This window comes from Nicotiana tabacum, chromosome 19 (assembly GCF_000715075.1).
Source record: "Nicotiana tabacum cultivar K326 chromosome 19, ASM71507v2, whole genome shotgun sequence".
Taxonomy (NCBI): Eukaryota; Viridiplantae; Streptophyta; class Magnoliopsida; order Solanales; family Solanaceae; genus Nicotiana; species Nicotiana tabacum.
Window position 1 is genome coordinate 46,848,943 of NC_134098.1, and position 26,511 is coordinate 46,875,453.

Sequence of the window (26,511 nt, forward strand, 5' to 3'; positions counted from 1 at the left end):
AAATGGTACGGCATCACCTTTCGTGCTTTACACTTTCAAATGGCACGGCATCACCCTTCATGCTTTACACTCTCAAATGGCACGCATCGCCCTTCGTGCTTTACACTTTCAAATGGCACGGCATCGCCTTTCGTGCTTTACACTCTCAAATGGCATGACATCACCTTCGTGCTTTACACTCTCAAATGGCATGACATCACCCTTCATGCTTTACACTCTCAAATGGCACGCATCGCCCTTCGTGCTTTACACTCTCAAATGGCACAGCATCGCCCTTCGTGCTTTACACTCTCAAATGGCACGACATCACCTTCGTGCTTTACACTCTCAAATGGAACGGCATCACCCTTCGTGCTTTACACTCTTCCTTATTAAGCACATGTATATCATTAACAAACAAGGTAGGAAGCATAAATAACATCAGGGAGAGTGTTTAAACGACAACACTATACAATAATTCATATCACAATTTGCCCACCGGCCACAACCAACTCCAAAGATACAACAAAACTCAATTAATTTCAAAGAAAATAGCCTAAGGCTCCACACAACGTATATAAAACCTCAAAACAACAACAGAGATGGAAAAGTAACTCAGCATAGGACAACCCCTTCTTTAATCCCAATTTTTGATAAATATATTAATGCCTCTTTTTAAGCTTATTTAATTAATTATTTGCAGATGAAAAATCCATAATAAAATTAATTTCAAGAAATATCAAGTCAATAAACACACGGAATTCACATAAGAATTCAAGTGGCAATCACCCCAAATTATCATATAAAATACAAACTCGACAAATAAGGAACGAGGCATGACAAATAATGGATTTACTATGTTCCAACAATTTTTTAAATTTAATACATAAGGGTGTCTACGAATTTAAACCGATATAATTTGAACATATAAACTAAGTACGTATTCATCACATCGCGTACATGGTTTTCAATCACACAATTTTCACATAAGACTCAATGCCTAAAGGAAATTTCCCCCACGCAAGGTTAGGGAAGATACTTTTTTTAAGTTAGGCCGATATTCCAAAATAGCCTTCTTGCGTGAAATGACCTTCGGACGGCTCAAATCTAGCGAAATAAATTATATAACTTTATTAAAATTCATTGGAAACAATTTCGGATAATAAAATATCGACTTAAAAATTTACATGAAAAAGTCAACCAAAAGCCAACGTGGAGCCCCACCTCTCGAAATCCGATAGAATTTTCACGAAATCCGAACACCCATTTCAATACGAGTTCAACCATACCAGTTTTATCACATTCTGATAACGAATCGACCTTCAAATCCTCAATTTAAAGTCTATAAAATTTCTACCATTTTCTACCCATAACACTAATTTAATGATAAAAATAATAATATATTTGGGTAATTTAACCAAAATTGAGTTAAGAACTCTTGCTCGATGTTTCCCTTGAAAATCTCCCGAAACTTGCCTCACTAAGCGCTTCAATCTGAGCTCCATAGCTCCAAATATATTAAAATGGCCGAAACCTCAAAATATAGCTTTTGTCCAGGCATTTACTCTTCGCGATCGCGAAGCACAAAAGTTTCCAGCTCAAAATTTTCTCTTCGCAATTGCGGAAAACCAATCGCGATAGCGAAGCACAAACTCCCCAACTCATCCAGATAGCCTCTAGTATAATAGTCATAACGCTTTGTACAAAACTCCAAATAATAAATGGTTTAACTTTTTGAAAATTAGATACAAAGAGCTACAACTTTTGTTTTTGGATCATCTCGAAATTCCCTATAGATTACGAGATATAAATTTTCAAAGTCGGGTTATTGCAGCAAAATATTTCCTCTATGCAATCGCAAAAAGGCTTCTGCGATCGCGATTCACAGTGTCCAAACAGAAAAATTGCTCTTTGCGATCGTGACGGTTTATCCGCGATCGCGATGCATACCTCTGTGGTAAAAAACCAGCAACTAAAAATGGCCTAGAAATGGTCCGAAACCACACCGAAACTTCACCCGAGCTCCTCGGGACCCCGTCCGAACATACCAACAAGTCCTAAAACATATTACGGACCTACTCGAGGCCTCAAATCACATATAACAATATCGAAACGACAAATCACACCTCAATTCAAACTTAATGAAATTAAAAAATTTTAACTTCTACATTTGATGCCGAAACCTATCAAATCAAGTCTGATTGACCTCAAATTTTGCACACAAGTCATAATACACATCACAAAGCTGCTCGTGACCTTTAGTCGCTGAACGAAACGCTGATTCTTAAAATTACAAGTCAGGTCATTACAAATTCGAACGCGCAAGTCTCATAAGCAAACTTCAAACACCCTGTCACAAAATCATATCAGGGATAAGCCTTTTTTTCTTTAAACACTTCACATATTGATAACTCACTAACAAGAACATGGTGTATTTGTGAGATGTATTTTTTTGTTTTTGTTTTGTTTTGTTTCTTTTCCTTTTCTTTTTCTTATACTCTCCACATTTTTGCCTTTTCCGCTAGTGATTCTTTTCTTACACAGGTGTACCCTTCTTCTTTTTTCGTAGTTCACTCAAACGCTATCAAATTTTAATTTTAAAACCTTTTTAGTGCTTAATCTTGTGACTTAAGTGCTTTCTTAGGTAAAAATTCAACGAAGAATTAATTATGAACAAAAGGAGTATCAACTTGTAATGTGGGTGTTAAAAAAAAAAATTTCATGCTAAAAAGGATTGACTATAGACAATATTGACAAGTAGGCAAACAAGGCTCAATGGGCTAATTAAAGAAACGCTCAATCATCTTTTATACTCAACAAGACTCAATTATTTTACTTCGATCCACACACATTATAAGTTCTAGGCTAGCACGGGATGCCACATAATAAAACTTCAAATCTCTCATTACACCATGCACATAACTCATTAATGATGGTTTTATTTCAACTCTCAAGTTAAAAAAAGTAGCTACACAACCAATAAATATTAAGCATCAAGCACTAAAATGAACACACGAGTCAAGAAACTAAGAGTATGCATCACAAAATAGGTTATTCAATTTTTTTAAGGCATTAACTTTTTAAAACTCACAGGGAAGGTAATCCACATACCAAAGCCTAACTATGATGGTATCAAACAAGTCAAAAGGCATTTAGGAGTCAACATAGTCTTTTTCTCGACTCTATCCTAAACTACTCTATAAAAAAAATAAAAATACCCGATTCAAGTTATATCTCTTGAAAAAGAACTGATGCCTAAAGAAAAATTAAGGTGGATTATTATCTACTAATTAAACTAAGTACTAACTACTTAAAGCAAAACTAACATATTTTTGACGTTTTTCTTCGGACTTTAATCCCTCAAAAAAACTGTCCAAAATATCTTTTGTCAAGAAAGATCTAATTTGGGGTCATGGAGGAGGAAAAGCTAAAGTTTCGGTGCTCCCTATGAATCCTTTAGTGCTGTAATGTCTATCAGTTCCTTAGGAGCTGGTATAATATCACCAATCCCTTTACAATTAAGCACATCTCAAGACAACATGTACTTGGTTGATAAATTACCAAAGAAGAACCTCTTAGCCTTGTTCTAAAACCTGGTGTGATACATCTCATCTAGCATAAACCTGGTGTGATACATCTCATCTAGCATGAGTTGCCTAATATTGAGAGGTTTCCCTGTCACCACAAAATAGATCCAGCACACACATGCTCGCGTACATATTGAGTTATGCTCGGCTATCATAATGCAGGCTTGGACAAAGTTTTACCAAACTCGGGTTGTCCTATGAAAGTCAACTCTGTACATCTCCAGATGAGTCTCTGATGTAGTCAAATGAGTCTATTCTATAGTAGAGTTTATCCCACATAGTGCATGATATATGGCTATGTATGTGGGACTGTAGAACAACTTGGTGAAAATGCTTGGATCACGGTTTGGAATCCCAAGGTATCTGTATAAGAGCTCTCGTGATAAAGTATACTCTCTTTCCCCGTACATCTGCATGCCCATGATTGAGATCCAAACTTGCGTACAATTCCCAAACCATGCTCAGACTGGCATGTCCAGGTGATTCTAACAAATGGTCTAGCTTTAATGCCTTCAGTTGTGCTAGCACCTCAGGATAGTTCTTCTATAATGCTGTCTCATGATGCCCAGTTCCAAAATATACCGCTCATATGGCACAAAACAGTTGTACCAACCTTCAGCTTTAACACTACAAAATCGATCTTCCGGACGAGACCTCTTTGTTGGTCTCGCAAAAATCTATACCACTTGCTTGCCCTTGGCTTGCTTACTCGATATAGCCTCGTTTTGAGTTTGTTTCTTAGTAGGGCGGGCAGAAGCAGAAGGCTTTGCAATAGCCTTGGTTTTGATTTGATTTTCATGCACCATTATACCTAAACCTCCAAAATATATACAACACACTAGATGGATCTCATAAAGACAAACAAAACCAAAAGTGTGGGCCAGAATGACCCCACACTTAAAACTTAAGCATGTACGCAGTTTATTACTAGCAATCTAATGAACACCATTTTCGAGGTAATAGAAACTACTGCCAAGGCTCTGTTACTCAATACTTCCCCTTTTTCAACATAAGATATAATTCCCAAGTAGCACAAAACATTGTAATACTTGAAATATGCACTTGAATTTGACACAAGTCATAACAAAGTGATCATAACATGCTCGGGACCTTCATCGACATTAACCTATCTAATCAAACACTATGACTCAATAAAATCCCAACACAATGCAAAAAGAAACACTACAATACAATCACAGGCAAATGGACAATCATGCACACCCCTCACGCACGACATCTACTTGCGCACAATATTCGCTTGTCCACAATAGTCGTTCACGCATGACACTAGTTCAATATTGCACAAGATAGTCTGGCGTACTACCAAACCTTCCCTATCACCTCACTCGCTCCTAATCATCCCCTAATAATGCTCGGCTACTCATACTTCACTAGTGAGTGAATTCATCTCACAATCAATTCATCGAACATATAGTATGCATAAACTTTGTTTAAGTTTTTCAAGGTTCATATGAAATCAAGCTTCAAGCAAAAAGACTAAAGGGTGTAAGGGATGGGGTTATGGCAGTGACAGAAGATAGAAGAGAGATAATAAGGCAAGAAGAAGAGAAAGAAAAGAGGACTTACCTTGTCACCGAATGGGAAGGCAGTGGTGGACGGTGGTGTTGTAGTAAAACAGGGGAGATGAGCGGGGACTTGGGTTAAAGGGCCCATGTGTGTAACGATCCGACCAGTCGTTTTGAGCATTTTCATTCCGGTTGGTTATTTAAAGTCTTGAGTAGCGATATATTATCACTAGCGTGTATGATCGGTTTTAGTTTTTGAGTGGTTCAGATAGATTTGGAAGAATGATTCTCGACTATGAGATTTTAAGTTGGAAGAGTTACCCAAGTTTGACTTTTATTTATTTGATCTCGGATCGGAGTTTTTATGGTTCCGTTAGGTCCGGAGGGTTATTTTGGATTGGAGCGTATGCCCAGATATGCATTTAAATATTTCTAGAAGGTTTTGGCTCTAATTGGCAAAGGTTGGCAATTTGAAGGTGTGGAAAGTTCATAGGTGTGATCGGGAGTTTACTTTGAAGTTATCAGATTCAAATTACTGTTCCGGAAGTTGAAATAGGTTCATTTTTTCATTTGGAACTTGTGTGCAAAATTTGAGGTGATTATGTGTTGTTTAGACGTGTTTGACGTAAGTTTGAAATTTTAAAATTTGAAATAGTTCATTAAGCTTGAATTGATGTGCAATTCGTAGTTTTGATATTGGTATACGTTATTGAGACCTTGAAGAGGTCCATACTATATTTTGGGACTTGTTGGTATGTTCGGACGGGGTTCCGAGGGGCTCGGGTGAGTTTCAGGGTGGTTTCAGACCATTTCTCTCATATTTGCATTGCTGGTTTTCTGGTGCTCCAGTTGAGCTTCGCGATCGCGGAAGCTGAGTCGCGACCCCGTAGAGTATTTGGTCAGTGGTGTATGTAGTTCATCATCTTCAAGAAGGATACACTGTGTTCGCAGAGAAGGAAATTGGATTGGAAGAGATTGCTCCTCGCATTCGCGTGGAGCCAGTCACATTCCTGAAGGGGAGCTGGGGGCTGGTGTTGTTGCTTTCGCGTTCGCATGGTCTAAACCGGGATTGCGGAGGCTTGGCTTAGTTTTTCATCGTGATCGCGAGCCTGGGGCCGCGAACTCATAGTGTATTTCTGGGCAATGTTCATTTAGTGCTTCGCGATCGCGAAGTGGGTCGTGCGACCGCGAAGGGTACACCTGAAGTAGAGATATATGATATTATTTTCGGACTTTGGGCTCACTTTTATCACATTTTGAGTTTGGGAGCTCGGATTCAAGCGAGTTTGAGGGGGATTTTCAGCACATATATTGGGGTAAGCATTTTTTACTTGGATTTGATTTATTTTTTTTTACGATTCCATCTTTGATTTTGTATTTGAGTGATGAATCTAAAAGAGAAATTGAGGGTTTTGTCTAAACTTTTCTAAAGCGAATATTTGGGTTTTGAGCATCGACTCGGAATCGGATTTGAATGAAACTAGTGTAGTTGGACTTGTATTCGAATGGGTTGTCATAATTTGTGAGTTTTGTCGTGTTTCGGGGTGCGGGCCTAGATTGACGTTTTGGGTTGACTTTGAGTATTTGATTAAATATTCGACTTTTATTATTTGAGTTTGTTTCCTATGTATTATTTGATGTTCTTGAGTTGCTTTTGTCTAGTTTCGAGCCGTTCAGAGGTCGATTCGTGCGGGATGGCACTTTTTGATTATCGTTTTGGCTTGCTTGAGGCAAGTATCTCACCTAAACTTAGTTGAGGCACTAGTTGCCTGAGATATTTATGATAGCTATGTGCTATGGGTCGCACACATGTGTGGAGATAAGCCCATGTGCGTGCGCCGAGGTATTATTCATGCTCAGGATAGTGCTTAGGCTGTGATACATCTTCAATTAATTGCTAAGCTACATGTTATGACGTTTCTCTTATTTGTACCATTATTGTGAGCTATTTGAGTCATGTCGGAGGTTACATAGAGGTTAATCTCTTGGTTGAACCTAATAATTTCTATGTTGTAAAGTATTTACCTGGTTTGTGCTATGATAGCACATTTTGCACATGCATACACCTTAGCATGTCACTTATACCAGTCCAGGAGTATATAATTTGATGTTCTTTGATCGTGTACATGTATTCTTGCATATCTGCTTCATGTGTGATATGGATGGGACTGGATAGCTTGTAACCACGTCGGGCGGATTGTGATATTGGTACGTGAGTTGTCCGTGCGGATCCAGATATTGATATTATTGGCACATGAGTTATGTGTGTAGCATGTGAGTTATCTGTGCATTTAATATTATTAGAACGTGAGTTGTCTGTGCAGCACGTGAATTATCAATGCCGATCCAAATATTGATATTATTGGGATGTGAGTTATCCATGCAGCACGTGAGTTGTCCGTGCGGTTGATATTATTAGCACATGAGTTGTCCGTGCAGCACATGAGTTATCCGTGCAGGGTGTGGATATGGATCCATCCCCCTAGGGTCACCCTCTCATGTTCCTTCTTCATGGTGTACACGCGGCTTGTGAGAAACAGAGGGGTTTCTGGTTGATGTGGGCTTTGGGAAGGCTAATCAGATGTTTGGTTTGGTTATTGAGATTCTGATATGGGCCTTAGAGCTGTATTGTGATTTCTATTTGGATCGGGTTGCGCCACAATCGATTTATAATTAGTTTTTGCATTTCATCTTTACTTGTAATTTCCTTGGATGTTTACCTGATTTATTTGCATAGCTTCCTTATATGCTGAATTGTCAACTGAGCAGAGTACATTAAGAAAATTGTGTGCACTAAGGTAGTTTTCTCTGTGATTTCAAGATTTGACCATATTACTGTTATGTACTTGTTGAAATTATGAACTCTACAGGTGATTAGCGAGTATTATTTATAATTCTTGCTTCTATTACCTTATCGAGGTTAGTTATGATACTTGCTGAGTACATGGGGTCGGATATACTCATACTACACTTCTGCACCTTGCGTGCAGATCTTGGAGCTGAGATGTTGTGGATGATGGGAGCTGGCATTGAAGATGTACATGCCTTTCAGATATAGATACCACATGTCCTTGGTGGTTCTAGATTCGAATTCTATTTATGTATTTTCCAAATAGATGTTGTATTTATTTCATACCAGCTTTGTGAATCTAAGTCTTAGTGACTCATGACTTGTACTACCAATCCTTGGGTTATTGTATGGAATTAAGTTATTTCACTTACTGATTCTTATTATTCTTATTTGAGTTGTGTGGATTGTTATTTGGCTTATCTAGCGGATTGGGTTAGGTTCCATCATGATTAGGTAAATTTTGGATCGTGACAAGTTAGTATCAGAGCCTAGGTTCATAGGTTATAGGAGTCATGAGCAGGTGTCTAGTAGAGTCTTGCGGATCGATATGATGACATCCATACGTTTCTCTGAGAGGCTACAGGGCATCTAGGAAACTTCCCATCTTATTCGGCTTTATCGTACAGCATCGATTCAGCTTGATGCGTATATCCTGATTTTCTTCCATCCACTCGTGTTTTATGTTGAACATCCAGTATCAGATGTGCATCGACGAATTATGATATTATGAATGAGGTGTGAGATGTGTTCTCTGTGTTGTGGAGATAGGCCAGTCTAGGGGACTTTAGGCCGGGTTCAGACCACAGGTTGGGCTCGGTGGTTTCGTTTGTGTGAGTATATGCTTCTGGACTTATATGTCCCGTAGTGTCTCTAGGAGTGGGACTGATGGCTCAGAGAGTGGTCAGATAGTTATGTGATGAGTATTGTGTGACTACGGTATATGCTTAGATGACTTGAATGTGATGAGAAGAAATTTTCCTGGGATGTGAAAGGACTATAGATGCTTGATTTTTGTCTTAATGTGTTATACTGTCTTGTGTTATGAGTGCGTTAGGGGATCCTTTAGTTGTACATTTGTAGAATAAAGTAAATTTTTATGTCTTGTTGACAAGTTTAGACTCGGTAAGATTTAGCGATTGTATAGTAGTTGTGACCATGATAGGGTGTAGTGAGATGCGAGTTTGAGGCTAGCAGGTGGGTTATCTCCTATGGGATTCTCTTAGGTTGTGTTATCCCTTTGCATTTATGTGAAGAGTTCTTTCTATTAGTGGGATGTGTATGTGCCGCAATTTTATCCCTTTGCATTTATGTGAAGAGTTCTTTCTATCAGTGGGATGTGTATGTGCCGCAATTTGAGTTCGGGTCATTTGAGGAAGTTTGCACGACAGTCACAGGGATAGATATGCGCTTAGCAGAAGATTTGAGATATTCTATGGCTAGTGCTATGTGAGCGTATGAAGGGTTTAGTTGAATTAAAGTGTAAGATTATGAAAGTTGTGGAGTAAGGGTATTGTGGGTTATTAGATGTTATGTTCTATGGCTTCAAGCCAAGTGGGGGAGTCTGCTATCGACGATCAGATTACATGGTTATGTGTTATATTGGTTTCGAGTTAAGGCATATTTGAGGATCAGCTCTGACTTGAACAAGTGGGCTTTGAGGATGACTTGAGCAAGGGAATTGATGGATGCGTGATGTGCTATGCCTTTTGGGAGTACTAGAAATCTTAGAATAATTCGGGTTTGTTCCTTGGTTGCGGACGGTGAAGGTATGTTAAGAGGTTGACGGTTGATTATATATGCTTATGGATAGGTTATTGTGGACTATTCAGAGGTTATCTACCTATTTCGGAAGGATCAAAATTGATTTGGAGGTCACTAGTAGGCCTAATAATAATGTGTATTCTACATTGGGTCAGATTTGCTTACCCAGCTCGGCTATCATTGAGGGGTGTGTCTCGGGTAGAGTTGATCTTATTTTATGTTCTGATATGTTCCAAGCGCTACTCTCCTACGCTACAATGGGTTGTGAGACTGTTGACTATTTACACACATGATGCAGTTATGTTTGGGATTTATGGCAAAAATTTGATCGAGATGGCTCTTGGGGTGTTGAATGGTTGATTGCGCCTTGGTTATGGTCTTCTTGTTTGTGGTATATGGCAAAATCCATCTCTCCATAGTTATGGTCATGCACTTCGCATGTTTGTTGTTCATATGTATATGGTTGTTGATTGTGAGCATTATAGCTCGAGGTATTCCATGTGGACCGGTGTGTTTGGATTGGGTCACGCATCGCAACAGAGTTACGTTAGAAAAAGATTCTTTGTGCTTATTTCGTGTGTTTTGTTTCTCCTTTGTGTGGTGGGTTCGTAGCATTGTGCCTTTCTATGGTATTTGTTGAGATTGTGGGATAGTTCTCTCATTTGATTCTCTTTACACTATTGAGTTCATTCGAGTTGTTACTTGTTTGGTACATGAATTGCACGGTATTTGGCTCGAAGTTGTGCTGGTGTGGCACGTCTGTCAAGCAGCTTGTATGGGGTGAGATGAGGTTATTGGACCTGGAATGAGTGGTATCGGGTTTGATTAAGATATGTTTTTAGGAATAAGGTCACTAGTTAGCTTAGATTTTTGCTTGAGAGCTCCACGACTTGTTGATCTGATGAGCGGATATGAGTATCTGCGTGTTTCTTTCATCATTGGCAGTGTACGAAGGTCCAGAACAAGGTTTTAGTTGATTTGAGGTATGTCGCCGGTATCAGGTTTGTTATTGAGCAGTTATGTCATGCCCCAAACTTAGGGAGGTATGGCCGGCACCCGTTTCCATATTTGGCCCGAGCGTACCACTTTGTAACTGTGAACTCTACAGGGTAACCCTCAACTTAGGCCGATAAGGCCATACCTTACAAATCAAGGCCAACGAGGCCACCATGAATGTTTACAACCAACAATACCAAACTAACATGTTCACACGGCTGGCAAGGCCACAATACTGATATATACACAGGGTTGTCAAGGCCACAATATTGATATATACAGAGGGTTGGCAAGGCCACAATATTGATATACAAAATATACAGGACTCGTCTACAACCTCTAGAGATAACTGAACTGTATCATGGTCGAGACAGGGCCTCGACCTACCCATCAAACCTGTATATATAAAATGAATTCCAAGGTCTAGACCTGGTAACTCCGGGGAAGTGGAGCTTACCAACCAAGCTGATGTTTGGCTCTGTCTACTGGGAAGGTCTATCCAGCTGTCTATCAGGACCTGCAGCCATGAAATGCAACGTCCCCAGAAATAATGTACTGAGTATGTAAATAAAGTACCGAGTATGTAAGGCAACATAATAACTGAAAGATGAAACTGAACTGATAATATAATAACTGTAAGTAACTGGGAGTCAAAGATAATCTGAAGATATGCTTACCTGCTGATACTGACTCAACTCTCTCAATATAGTAAGTAAAATAGCTGTCCGGCCTTATAAGGCTCAGTATATGTAACTGCTTTGCTGTAGTATGCTCGGTCATAGGCGCTCGGCCATACTAGGCTCTATATCTCGGCCATTCTCGGCTCGCTTATAGGTGCTCGGCCACAGTAGGCTCGGTATATAACTTACCATCTGATCAGAGGTTGCCCAATAGGAGCCTGCCCACCAATTATAGCTCGATGGTGGTGAAAATACTGTAATACTGTATACATATTTAGACCCTCTACTCTCTTGACTGGAAGAAGACAATACTTAACTGAATATAAAGTCCCGATAAGGGTGAATATGATAACTTATGGGCTAGGGTAATGTACATAAATTCAGGAATATGAACTCCTCTTTATGTCTCGTTATCAAACAGATGTAGTTACGAGATCATGCCAAAATGAAGGAAAGGTTTAGCCTTAACATACGTTAACTCCGTTTAGTCCTTCAAACCTTCCTAGCAATTCTTCAAACAATCAACTAAATCTACCATAACATAAGGAGATTGAAAATCAGTGCTGAGTAAAGGCTAAGTCCGCAACTTAAACTAGTAGCTCGTTTATGTAAATTTGGGCAGCATCTCCTCTGTAACAAGGGCCTCCTCCAATTCCATATACCAACAACAACAACCATAGTAATACAATAAGAAAAACATCAACAATAGGGTACACAATATTTCATTAACAAGTCATCAATATATCACGACGAGCGGCAAGCTCAGATTGAATCCCTTTACCAACCTTCAACCCCATTATCATTCATTCTTGAAATTAGTAATATATACAATATAATAGCCAATAACTTTTAAAGTATTTCCAACCTTGTACTCAATTTTAATGTTAACCGAAATAGCCCAACACAAGATAATATCAGTGTCGGCAACTTCTAAGTGCTTTATAGCCATTTCCTTTTCTAGTTACCAACTTCCTCAACAAGATTGACATGTAAACCAACATAATCATACTAACAATATCATAGCCAACTTAATTTCCATAATTTCCAGCCACTTAAAGTTTATAAGAGAAACTTTCATATAATCAATCAATCAAGAGAAACAACATCTCAAGCTAATCCAAGTATTATCTTATAGTTTATCATCCTAACAACTTAACCAACATACAAGCAAGCTTAAGAACAATTAGTAGGCTGTTATACTCACCTTATACAGTAGCAACAACTTGAAATTTCAGCCAAACACAACCATCCTCAATGACACCACAACACTATAGGTGTTGTATTCTCTTCATGAATCAACTTTTGGTGTTCAAGTTGGTGTGTAAAGACATGCAATACACCTTGAAAATCTAATATATATGAAGGAGGGACTGATTATTACCTTAATCAACAAGAACAACACAAAACCTGAGGTTACTTGTGACGAGCGCAAAATACCACTTTAATTATGCTCGCTAGTCAAAGATAGTATATTATAATATCGTATCCACAAGATTAGAGTTAAACAGTATTTTCATAGAGTCTAGCTTGATCGCTATCCAGGAGAATCAATAATCGAGGTTTATGTGATTAATAACTAAAATTAACTAAGAATCTAAAGCTATTGACTAATGACAATCGCAACAAAAGTAAGTAAGGAAGTTATCAGTGGGAGAAAATTGGGGATGATAGGATAGGTGCAAGATAATTGTCTGGGATCTAACTCTGGATAATTCACTTCTAATGTTTAAATGAGTCTCTCAAATTCACTCAATTATTAGTTCAAAGGTTTAGTAGAAACTCCTCTATCGATTAAGTCTCAAGCTCACAAGATGAACCAATTTAAGCACGTGAAGATATGCAAGAATGCATAGTGGATTGGTCTTTAAGAGAACCTCTCTCGATTATCCTCCTAACTAGGTTTAATAAACAATTCAACTAGCCTCTTTTGATTGCTAAGAAGAATTAATGAACTCAACCGACAATATAATGCAAAGATATCACAAGTTATGCCTCTCTCGATTACATGAACATGTGAATATATATGCAACAATTAAATCATCCAAAACGATTCAATACATAAAACTAGAGTTATAATCCATAAACAAAGATCAATACACCAAATCCATCAAACCCTAAAGGGAACTACTCCATAGATATGGAGAATTCATCACAAATATGTTTAAAGTAAAGGAAAACATAAAACGATCCAAACTCGGGTCTTGAGTGAGGATTGAATGATGAAATCCTTGTGCTTTTGCTTCTCCAACTCCTTCTTAGCCTCCCTAGGTCTCCAATGTGTCAAAAGTCCTAACAATGACATTTTCCATGTATTTATACTAAGTAGGGCCGGGCCCAGACGAAATCACCTTCTCCTAGCCGAAATAGGAAAATTACTCTGTAAGAATTGCACAGGCGCTCCGCATGGGGCGACTCGCCATGCGGGGCGTTAGTGGGGAAATCCAGAGAGTTAAAATTTGTCAGGCACCAAAAAAATACACACGCGCGGCGCCCCACGTGCCGCGGCTGTGGGGTTTCTCAAAGTATGGATCTTCCTCGCTTTTTGATATCCAAATATGGTCTTCGATCTACGAACGCGATCCCGGCTTAATCCCTTGGGCTTTTACTCAGACTTCAAAGCTCGAAATAGCTTGAATTCATTCCATACATTTACATAGCTTGGAATCACTCCTACAAGGCATTAAACACACGATAAATACAAAACACTAGCGATTAAAGTTTAAACACAATAAAAGTACAATAAATTAGAGTGCAATAAGCGACTAAAACACGAGATTATAACCTACCATCAACACCCCACACTTAAACCATTACTCGTCCTCAAGAATGCAAACTACGCTTCACATAGACATGACCTTTTTAAACAACTCTCATAATTCATCATACCAAGAATATTTAAAATAGATTAAACACTCTAATGTGACATCCTCACCTCAAGATTTGACACATAAGTGTCACACCCCAAAATCGAGGAGCGCAATCAGCGGTCAACCATGTGAACCTGGCCGAGCAAGCCTATTTAGATTTCCTTCTACCCAAACTCATTCATGAATAGTGAGAATATATATGTTTTCGTTAATCTGAAGTGGAAATAGTAATTCAAGAACAACACACGAGTTTGACTTACCCAACACCATTATACAACTCACACTATGTCTACAGAGCCTCTATTGATAAAGATGAGTACAATGATAATGCCGGCAACAAGGCCCCGGCTATACCTCAAACATAATACACAAAGAACAAAAGATGCATGACCCCGGGATAAAGTGGGGCTCACCAAGTCAGCTGGGAAGAAGGTGTACTGCTATCACTGATCAATATCTCCTGCTGTTGAACCACCTGCATCCATTAAAAGATGCAGCGCCCCCGAAAAAAGAGACATTAGTACCGTCGAATAGTACTAGTATGAAAACTAAACACCAATTTAAGAATTCAGTAATACAAGATGAATCTAGTGAACCAGTGCAACAATAGAATAATATAGATAACCGTTTAAACCAGAGAAAGCTTATTAAGTGCTATCAATAACATTTATTGGATTTAAGATGAGATCCTCTGTAACCATCTTCACACAAAGAGGCCCCGCCGCCTCACCCGATGTATGCAGGTGGAGGTGTATGTACAATACCACAACTCTAATCAAGTGGTCCTGCCACCTCACCTCAATGTATGCGGGTGGATGTATAACCACTGTACCAAGAACCTACATAAAGCAGCTATGCCGCCTCACCCCAATGTATGTGGGTAGAAATGCATCAACGATACCAATACCAACACAAAGCGGCTATGCCGTCTCACCCCAATGTATGCGGGTGGTGGTTCCACAACAATACCAAAAATATACACAAAGCGGTCGTACCGCCTCACCCCAATGTATGCGGGTGGAGGTGCAGTCCCACAATACCATAATCCCTACACAAAGCGGTCATGCCGCCTCACCCCAATATATGCGGGTGGAGGTGTATCACAATCCCAATCTCTACACAACTTGGCATACAAAGCGGTCATGCCACCTCACCCCAATATATACGGGTGGAGGTGTATCACAATCACAATCTCTACACAACTTGGTATAATAACTTTCACATAAATCACGACTAGAAATTATAACATGTGGATACATAATCCATAGTTTGGGACACATCCTCAATTTATAATGCAATATGATAAGAGAATTTGAAACACAAATTGAACATATATCTTCATCACAAAACTTATCGGAATACTCCATTTATAATCAACATCTCGGAACTTACAAGGATATTGGGAATTCCAATTCTTAAAGAAGAGTTTAGCCAACATACCTCAATTGAGCTTCCTTAAACTCTAAAACATTCCGGAATTTTTAGCAACTTCAATCTATTTTAGAAATATAACAAATTAAATCAAAATTAGGAAGATGATAATGGTTCTAGCTCATTTGAGCATTTTATCAAACACTAGGTGTGCACAAGGTTTCAAGGTCCTTTTATGGAGGATTCTATCATCCCACAACCCAATCTTTACCATGCTGAGTTCAACAATCTTCCTACACCCCTTGATATCATATGCATGTAAAATAATCAACTCTCATGCCCAAAGATTATCTTGCTAATTATCTATTTTCAGATGATTTCGAAATTAGGGTTTATGGTGTAGAATCTTACCTCTAGGATGGAGACCTAGTAAGCTTGCCTTCTTAATCTTCCAAAACTTAAGCAAGAATTGAAGAACAATTATTGAAGAACACCTTCTCACTCTAGGGAACTCTCTCTCACTCTAAAATGTCAGATTATATCTCAAAAATGGCCCAAAACCTGTATTTAACAAAATAGGGTCGGGTTTTAAAAACTCAAAAATAAAGCTCAGGAACAGGTTATGCGGACCGCATATCGATCGCATAATTGGTGTCCAAAATGACCAAATATCTGCCTGAGTATACGGTCACTATGTGGTCCGCATAACTGTTCTGCGGTCGCATAGTACACCGCATAAAATTTACGCGGTTGCATAGTCGACCGCATAATTGCTTCCAACTGACCCAATTAACTGCCTCACTCTACGGCCATTATGCGGTCCGCAAAGTGATTCTGCGGTCGCATAGTGGACCGCAGAAATGCACTTTTCCGCCAAACAATTTTCCTTTACTTTCCGGTGCATTGTTCAACCCTAAAAGTCCGTGCCGCAGCGAGCAAGCTCGCCGCGAAGAATTTCTATAATACTCAACACGTAAAACCAATTCGGCACCACGAAACATTATTTTGTTTTGTGCAAAATTATATAGGGCCTTACAATAAGCACCATGCATTATTTATAACCTGCTCACTTACTCTAATACTGAGGTCAACGACATTACTTTTCTCTCATGAATTAAGTGCCCTCACACCATAATAGAGAGTAGTTCCACACACATGAAAAATTAGGAATTCAAGATAGAAAGAATTTGCTCACTCTCAGAAATAACATTCATATGCCACAAAAGATGCGCCATAGGCTTGCTCGTAGTGTACTACTCTACTAATTGAGCTTATTCAGTGAAGGATCAAGTAGGACTTTCACTGGTTGTAATGTAGGCTGCGGGATGGGTAGGATATATTTAGATATAAGAGTGACTATACCTTTCTAAGCACTTTAATACATACATTTCATTGTTCAAAACCCCACACTTATGTCAAACCATAAGTCCACCTTCACATAAATATACATTAACTCCCTACTTCTTTAAGCACAATTACATCAAGAGTTACCACTATCAAAGAATATTTTGCACAACAATACACTTATTTGTTTTTCTTTCTTTTTCAATTCAAGTGGCTCTTACTTTTTCAAAACAGTGCACCTTTCTCCTTTTTTCAATAGTTTCACTCAAAAGCCAAACCAACCACCCCACACTTCAACTTTTACAAAGTTCATAACAAATTCAAGTGCTCACGAGAGGTACAAGGTTCAAATAGATGGTCAATTCAAACAAATGGGTAAGGCTTGTAATGTGGTTGCCAAAGAAACATGATTACATGCTCAAAGGGGTTAACTAAGATACATAACAATTAGATAGGTAAAAGCATATAACTGGCTCAACAAAGAAATGCCTAACTCACTTCCAAGACTGAATAAAACTACTATTTCGCTTTGCAAATACACGGGGCAAGTTCTAGACATCAAATGTAAGGCACAAAATAACATAAAACCTCACACAAACATGGCACATAATTCACTCAGGATCGGACTCATCAAGACACTCTAGTCAAAGTAGTTAAGCAAAGTTAAGATCATATACTTTAAGGTACTTACACAAGAGTCAAAAAATAAGCCTAAGTGTCACACTAAAGCACTTACTATTCTCAAGGTATAATAGGGTTAAAAGATATTTCCTTCAATTCAAACCATAGTACAAGGTTTTCCACTACTCTACAAAACAAAAACTAACTACACCCGGTTCAAACAAAACCTTTGGAAAAGAACAACGGCACAAAGAATAACCAAGGGGGACTTGTGACACTACCTAACTAAAGAAAATCTTTTTGTGTTTTCTTTCAAATTTAATCCCTCAAGAAACCTGTCGAATGATATCCATCGTTGGAAAAAATTAATTATTTTTCAATTTTTATGGTTTTATCAATTATTTTCTATCTCTAACTACTACACTAACAAAAGGAAAACTAAAATACATGCATACAACATATCCCCCACACCACACTTTAAGTTGTGGCATGTCCCCATGACACACAATTAAAAAGCATAAGGTAAAGGAAACTTTTATGAACATCTAGTCGGGGTCTGAGTCGAAGTCGGGATCCATTCCTTGCCTTCGAACTAATGTGCACATCCATGCAGGCAACTTATTCTCCGCCTTCTTGGGGTGCACCCCACACTTATCTTTCTCACTCACTGCAGCCTTCTCTTTTGAGCCCTTCACTTTCCACTCAACACTTGCAGTTGGCTTCTCCTTTTTTGCCCCCCTTTCTATATTCATCTCGAAAGTTACAGTCTCCTCACCCACTCTAAGCATGAGCTTTCTCTCGTGTATGTCTAATATTTCTCTACCTGTTGCTAAGAATAGTCTTCCTAAGATAAGGGGGACCTCTTTGTTCTCCTCCATATTCACTACTATAAAATCTGCAGGAAATAAGAACTTATCTACCCGAACTAAGATATCTTCCACTATCCCCTCAGGTACCAGAGTTGTTTGGTCTGCCAAATACAAAGATATTGGCACTGACCTTATCTCTCTAATCTCCTTCTCCAATTTTCTGTAAATAGATAGCGACATTAAGTTAATTGAGGCACCAAAATCACATAAAGATTTATCAAAATTAATAGAGCCTAAAGAGCAAGGTATCGTAAAACTTCCTGGATCTCCACACTTTTGTGGGAGTTTGTTTTGCAATATCGCACTGCAATGCTCTGTAAGCTTGACCACTGATATCTCTTCTACCTTCCTCTTCTTTGTAAGGATCTCCTTCAAGAAGTTGGCATAAGATGGCATTTGGGAGAGCACTTATGTGAATGGCAAATTTACATTAACCTGTTTCAGCATATTCAGAAATCTCTCAAATTGCTTGTCCAGCTTTTATCTATATAGATTTTGAGGAAAAGGTAGAGCAAGCATATGCTCTCTCTCATTAGATTCATCCCTTCTCGAAGTTTCCTCCTTCTTCTTTTTGTCAGCTCCCTTCTTTCCTTTCTTCTTCTTATCAATATCATTCTTCAGCTACTCCCTACTTTCTTTTTCAAGTATCATATCTTTTTGGATCGGGGTGGGATCTTTCAACACTTGCTCACTTCTAAGAGTTACAACATTCACTATTTCCTTGGGATTTCTCTCAGTATCAGCTGGCAGAGTGCCTGGGACCATCTCAGATAATATTGTTGCAATCTGTCCCACTTGTCTCTCCAAGTTCCGAAAACTAGTGCCCAATTCTTTCATATATTCCCCGTGCGCGTCCAACCTCTCATCTGTCTTGGCAATGAAGGCCTTCATTAGATCTTCTAGATCAGGCTGATTTGACTGTTGAGGCTGAAACTGCTGCTTCTGCTGATTCTGGAAGACTGGAGCTCCTTGTCCCTGATGTCTAGACTTATTTTGTTGCCACGTATTTGTAGTACCTCCAGGTGAACTCAATAAAAAACCTCGGTGTCTCTGACCTATTGTATTATAATTTCCCACAACATTCACTTCTTCAGTTGAGGCTTGACATTCATGAGTAGGATGTCCTCTTCCATATATATCACAAGCTGCATAAGGCTCACTTTGTATCGAGGCCAAGGTCAGCTTCCTTATATCTTTGGCCATAGCATCAAGTTGTACCTGCACCGATGTCGTAGCTTCAACTTGGTGAACACCGGTTGATCTTCTTCTTTCAGCACTCTCAGAGGGCCACTAATTTGCATCTTCAGATAACTCGTCAAGAATTATGACTATCTCCTCTGGAGTCTTCTTCATCAATGGACCACCGGCTGCATTGCTCAATGTTTTACGTGAGGCCAGTGTCAATCCATCCCAAAAGTTCAATTCCGCTATGTTGATACTTTCGAACAATCTTCTTAAACCTCTCCCATGCTTCAAAAACAATTTCAATATCTTTCTAGCAGAAGTTATGGATTTCTCTTCTAAACTTGCCCGTTTTAGCTGATGAGAAATATTTATCAAGAAATTTTCTGGTCATATCCTCCCAAGTTCTAATTGATCCCGTGGGTAAGCTTTGAAGCCACTACTTTGCATCATCTTTAAGAGAAAAGGGGAATGCCCTTAAATACACCGCATCTTGTGACACACTATTGTATTGAAAGGTGTTCATAATCTCCTCGAAGTCCATTAGATGTGTGTTTGGATCTTCGTTTGGCTTCCTTCTGAAGACACAACAATTCTGAAGGGTCTGAAGCAACCCTTGCTTTAACTCGAAATTGTTTTCTACAATTGGAGGTGGTCTAACACTTGATAAACCTTGATTGTAGATCAGTCTAGCATAATCGCCAAGTGGTCTCCCAGGAAAGAGAGCTATACATCCGAACTGGTCTACACCCAAGGGTTGATTTTGATCAATTCTACGGCCCCTCTCTTCTTCGTAGATAATATGTGCATCTCTAATAGCTACTTCCTTAGCATCCCTTGCAACTTGTTCTCTTTGTTGGGTTGCCTCTCTTGCAGCGAATCCATATTATCATCATCGATTCCAGCCATATCTTTGGTTGAGGATTGTTCAACCTTTTTTGATGTTTCGGTGCAACTTATTTCCTTCCTCAGCTGTCGTAGTTGTTTTTCAATTTCTGGCTCCTATGGTAGCACTTCCTTTGCAGAAATTCTAGTCATGCACCACTCTAAGCCTGTAACCTGCGCGCAGTCAAAGAACACCAATCGTAAAAAGGAAAAAATAAAATAAAATAAAAAGAAAAATTCCTTAATTAGCACTATAAACTATTTCAAACACTATTGATTGCCAATCCCCGGCAATGACGCCATAATTTGACGAGCACAAAACACCACTTTAATTATGCTCGCTAGTCAAAGATAGTATAGTATAATATCATATCCACAGGGATTGGAGTTAAATAGTATTTTCGTAGTTTCTAGCTTGATCGCTATCCAGGAGAATCAATAATCGAGGTTTATGTGATTAATAACTAAAATTAACTAAGAATCTAAATCTATTGACTAATGATAATCGCAACAAAAGTAAGCAAGGAAGCTATCAGTGGGAGAAAATAGGGGATGATTGGATAGGTGCAAGATAATTATCTCGAATCTAACTTTAGATAATTCACTTCTAATGTTTAAGTGAGTCTCTCGAATTCACTCAATTATTAGTTCAAACGTTTAGTAGAAACTCCTCTCTCGATTAAGTCACAATCTCACAAGATGAACCAATTTAAGCACGTGAAGATATGCAAGAATGCGTAGTGGATTGGTCTTTAAGAGGACCTCTCTCGATTATCCTCTTAACTAGGTTTAATCAACAATTCAACTAGCCTCTTTAGATTACTAAGAAGAATTAATGAACTCAACCAACAATATAATGCAAAAGATATCACAAGTTTTGCCTCTCTCGATTACATGAACATGAGAATATAGATACAAAAATTAAATCATTCAAAAAGATTTAATACATAAAACTAGAGTTATAATCCACAAACAAAGATCAATACACCAAATCCATCAAACCCTAAAGGGACCTACTCCATAGATATGGAGCAATTCATCACAAATATGTTTAAAGTAAAGGGAAACATAAAACGATCCACACTCGGGTCTTGAGTGAGGATTGAATGATGAAATCCCTGTGCTTTTGCTTCTTCAAATCTTCCTTAGCCTCCGTAGGTCTCCAATGTGTCAAAAGTCCCAAAAACAACATTTTTCCTTGTATTTATACTAAGTAGGGTCGGGCTCAAACGAAATCACCTTCTCCTTGCCGAAATAGGAAAATTACTTTGTAAAGATTGCACAGGCGCGCCGCATGGGGCGACACGCCATGCGGGGAATTAGTGGGGAAATCCTGAAAGTTGAAATCTGTCAGGCAACAAAAAAATATATATGCACGGCGCCCTACACGCCTCCCATGCGCCGCGGCTGTGGGGTTGTCTCAGAGTACGACTTTTCCTTGCTTTTTCATATTCAGATGTGGTTTTCGACCCCCGAACGTGATTCCGGCTTAATCGCTTGGGATTTTACTCATACTTCAAAGCTCCAAATGGCTCGAATTTATTCCATACATCTACATAGCTCGGAATCACTCGTACAAGTTTTTAAACATACGATACGTACAAAACACTAGCGATTAAATCTCAAACACAATAAAAGTGTAATAAATTAGAGTGCAATAAGAGACAAAAACAAAAGATTATAGCCTACCATCAAATTCACTTTGAAGAACCCTCCAAAACAGTCACAAGATGAAGAACTACGATGTAGCAAGCACCACAGGATTTCTAGCGTTACATTCACATTTTTATCTTAGGTTTTCACCCTAGAATCTTGGAGGAACCTTTGGAGAGAATTTAGGAGGGTTTAGGAACTGTTTTGGACCATAAAAATGATTGAAAATTATTTAGAATTGAATTAAATACAACTTGGAGTTTTATACCGACTTTGTGGGTCCCATGGGAGCTGCTTGCGCAGTCTCGCGAAAATGCGAATATCTCTCTGCTCAAATGTCGTATCGAGAAGCGATTAAATGAGTTATAATCTAGACTCGTAGATCTTCAATGAGGTAGGTATATTACCCTATAATTCAGAGTAAATTGGGACAAAAGCTCATCTACAATTTACCTAAGTTTGAACAAATTTATGAATGTAACTTGTGATGACCTTTGCCAACTTTTGTTCCACAACTCGCTTCAAAACATAACACACGACTATGATACAGCTAAAATAACTCATAACATTACCTCCTTAGCATGTTAAGCATCCTAGTGTCACCCCAAAAGCGCATTTTATAATATTCCTAACTTATCGACTTCCGACGAGACTTATTTTCTTCAATTTGTTTAGCTTCTAAGCCTTCCAACCCTCTTGGTAATTTTTAATCCATGATCTTAAGTATTTATAACTTCCAAGGTAACATTATTAACTTACTTTATGAACTTTCAGAGACAATCTCATTTCTAGTCTTACATTAACTGGCTTACGACATACTCTCACGTACGAAAACATGGGGTGTAACATCATTCCCCCTTTGGAACATTCGTCGTCGAATGTTGACTGATGTGCTTATCGAATACTGTCTTTTCCATCTAAGTAACTGTTCTATGAATAAATCCAATGCCAGGGCATTCCCCCCCTTTAGGCCTGTTTCTCATACCACGACTTGTTGTCAGAATTCTTCCAATCTCGTAACTGTTGCTACCTCCTATCATGCATCCTGTATGACTTTGTCCTTGTATGTGCGCCTATGCGACTCTTCTCTCTTTTTTCCTCTAATTATTAGCCAATATCTAGGCCTCACTTTGGTAATATATACAAAACTTTGACAAGTTGTTCCTCTGGGTATCTATAGGTGTACTGAAGTTCTTCGCTCTGTACTTGTCGAACTTACGACTATTGCTATATCTTGTTTCATAGCCTCAATTATCTATGCTTATGGCTTTACTACATCTAGGTAGCTTATACTATATCATAACACTCACTTAGGTTTATTATTACCAAGGTCTGCTACCTAAATCCAGGTTACTCTCTTGCTGCTTATCCTATATGTATAAGTCTAAGTCCCTTAATGCTTTCTCATTACTGTTTATCTTAAGAATGATAGCCTAATCTTATCTCATACTTTGGAACTTTCATCCATCTATTGTTGATTCACCTTAATGTTGATCTATAATCTACCACTGATAACTTGAAACCTCTTATGTAATATATTGTTACTAGGGCTCACGTCTCATCGGGGAACATCTGGAGTTATTTTCCTGATCCACTTAGGGACAATATTATACTTCAGTAACCGTATTTCATAGCATCCCAACGTTATTCACCTTATGGAGGTATTCTAATCCCGTGCAATTCATGAAATCTATTTTCTTTAAATTATTACTAAATCAAAGGCCTAAACGTCATTCTATTATCATTTATCACAATTACACTCTCATTCTACTACCAGGGCAACATTCCATCTTTTCTAAATTCTCCTAGTCTTAGACTCCTCTGATTTCATTCAGGATATATTGAGCTTTCTATAACTTACATAAATCAGCAGCTCTCTTATTTGATGGGCTTAGTCCCGATTACCTACCTATTCTTGTCACCTTCTACTCACCTTTCTCTTGTTTACCTAAAACCTTGCCACTCTACCATACTTTAGCTTGCGACCTACAAATATCTATTTATACTACTTGTAACCTTCCTTTAATTTTCTAGCACCATAGATTTCCTTATGTTATTCTGGAACCTGAAGCGAGACATCATGTCGTCTCTAACTCTTCTTTACTCTCTTAACTAGACCTCTCGGTACTTGCAAATCATAGGATGGAAGATATAATACTGATGACACCACTATCATTTCTGGATACTAAATCACGACGCTTCTAGCCCTCTATCTAAAGTCTGGATTATTCACAACCTTCTGCACTTTAGTATCTCTCACCTTCTTTACCTTTACCTTACTTACCTTTAAATCTTACATTGTATCTTCTATCTCTTTCTTAACCTCCCTTCCACCTAAGTAGGATTCACATCCACAACTTGAAGCTCTAATATAATACGTGTACCTCTGTTATCAATGGTTAATCTGCAATGTTCTGAGTCACGATTTGTATAATCATATAGGTCTAATAATTGGACTCCTAATTTACTTATCTATTGTAACTCTCAAACTTCCTCTTCTCTCTCAGCCTTTGTGTAGGGTTAAGCTATCTTCCTATCTGTAGCTCGGGGTATTAGTTATTACTTTAGCCTTTCATTGACGCTATGGAACATCCATGATATAACCTTCTAAAATTTCAAGCCTTTATCTGTGACGTGGACTCAATTATTTCTTTTAACTTATACTAGAGCCTCCTATAGCAATATGAATGTCAACATACATTCTACATGGATAACACTCTGAAATCTTAAGTGCGTTCATAATGTAACTAACTCTGGATCATTGATCGAATAATTCCTTTCGTGCCTTCTTAGCTTTCTTTAAAAGTAAGCAATTACTTTTCCTGGTCGTTCTGCCACTTGTTGTATGAATACTTGGCTTATCTTAGTGCCTACATATATTGGAATTTCGTGCAACTCATATGATCTCAAATGTTACTTTTGATTTTACTTCTCGTTCATTAGTCACGATAAGTAACACTTTCTTGTGGAGTGCATACAATGTTGTTACAAGACCATTTCTTCTTCAAATTACTATGCTTAGGTTAAAGCCTCTTTCTTTATTTCCTCAGCTAGTCTTTCATTGTAGTACTTAGGGGAGGCCTTCTGACTCTTATAAAGCTGCGAGCTTATTACCTCGTATACCCTATAGAATTTTTGATGTTCTTACTTGCCTATAATTATCCATAGTTACTTACCTTTGCGCCCTAATACTCGTAAGGCTGCTTCTAAACTGAAATATTGATTGTCTCCCTAGTGGCACTCTCTTTTATTTCTGTAACACTTATATGGTACCTTTAACTACTCATACGCCTATCTGAATATTTCTCAAGGATTACGATGTTATATCTGCGAGACTGAATTCCCTATATTGGGGTTCACTACCTTTACCTTGCATGATCTACTAATTGTTTTGTATCCTCTCGTCTAGCCATAACTAGGCTCTTCCTTAATCAGCTACTAACTACTCATTGGTCTATTCTCATATCTATATTCCGCGTAATCACTCTTTGGTTATGTCCTTTGTCTTAACTTACCCCTCGCACTGGCTTCTTAGGTATGAATTGTCCATATACACTTATTTATCAATAACATCTTGGCCAGGAACCCTTACTGCCTCTTCCTGGCATCGTGGTTGCATAATGTTCTGTAGTAGTAACATATATGTAGGATATAAACAAATGAAATCTCATTCTTTTCGCCTTTTTTACCGCATTCTTCCTTTACTACTCTATAATTACCTGAAAAAGTTAACTTTGACTTAATACCATATCACACCATCTTTCCCCCATTTAGGGGAGTACTAACATTTAATGCTATGAAGATTTACCAATAAATATTTTACCTCTTGATCTTCGACGTCTTTTCACGCCTTCATTGACTCTTACTTGCCTTGTAGTAACCTTTCTATACCAGGGATAACTGAATTTCTTACGCATGAGGGTGGCACCTAGTGTAACTGGTACACTTAGTCCCTTAAGCTTAACTCTGCTCACAGTGCTTGCTTTAGGGAAGCATCTTCCTAAATGACCTTTAAAGGTTATTCTTCTGTTGTCCATTCTATTATTGCCGGAACACGATCTCTAAAATTTCCACGTTGTCGACTATTATCAAATCCTCCAGTCCCTAATTCACCTTTGGTTTTATCTTATTTACTAGCCCATACTAATTTCTATTACTCCGGAGGTCTAACTTAGCCTTCTAGTAATCATGTTGAAGTCACCAACTCATTTCATGAAATACGGATATGAGCTTATGGCATATACTCTTTTATAGTCTCAAAGCCTGTCTCCTCTTGTCTTTTCCTTCACTTGGCTATAGACTCTTTCATCCTATCATATTTTGATTTACTGTTATCACC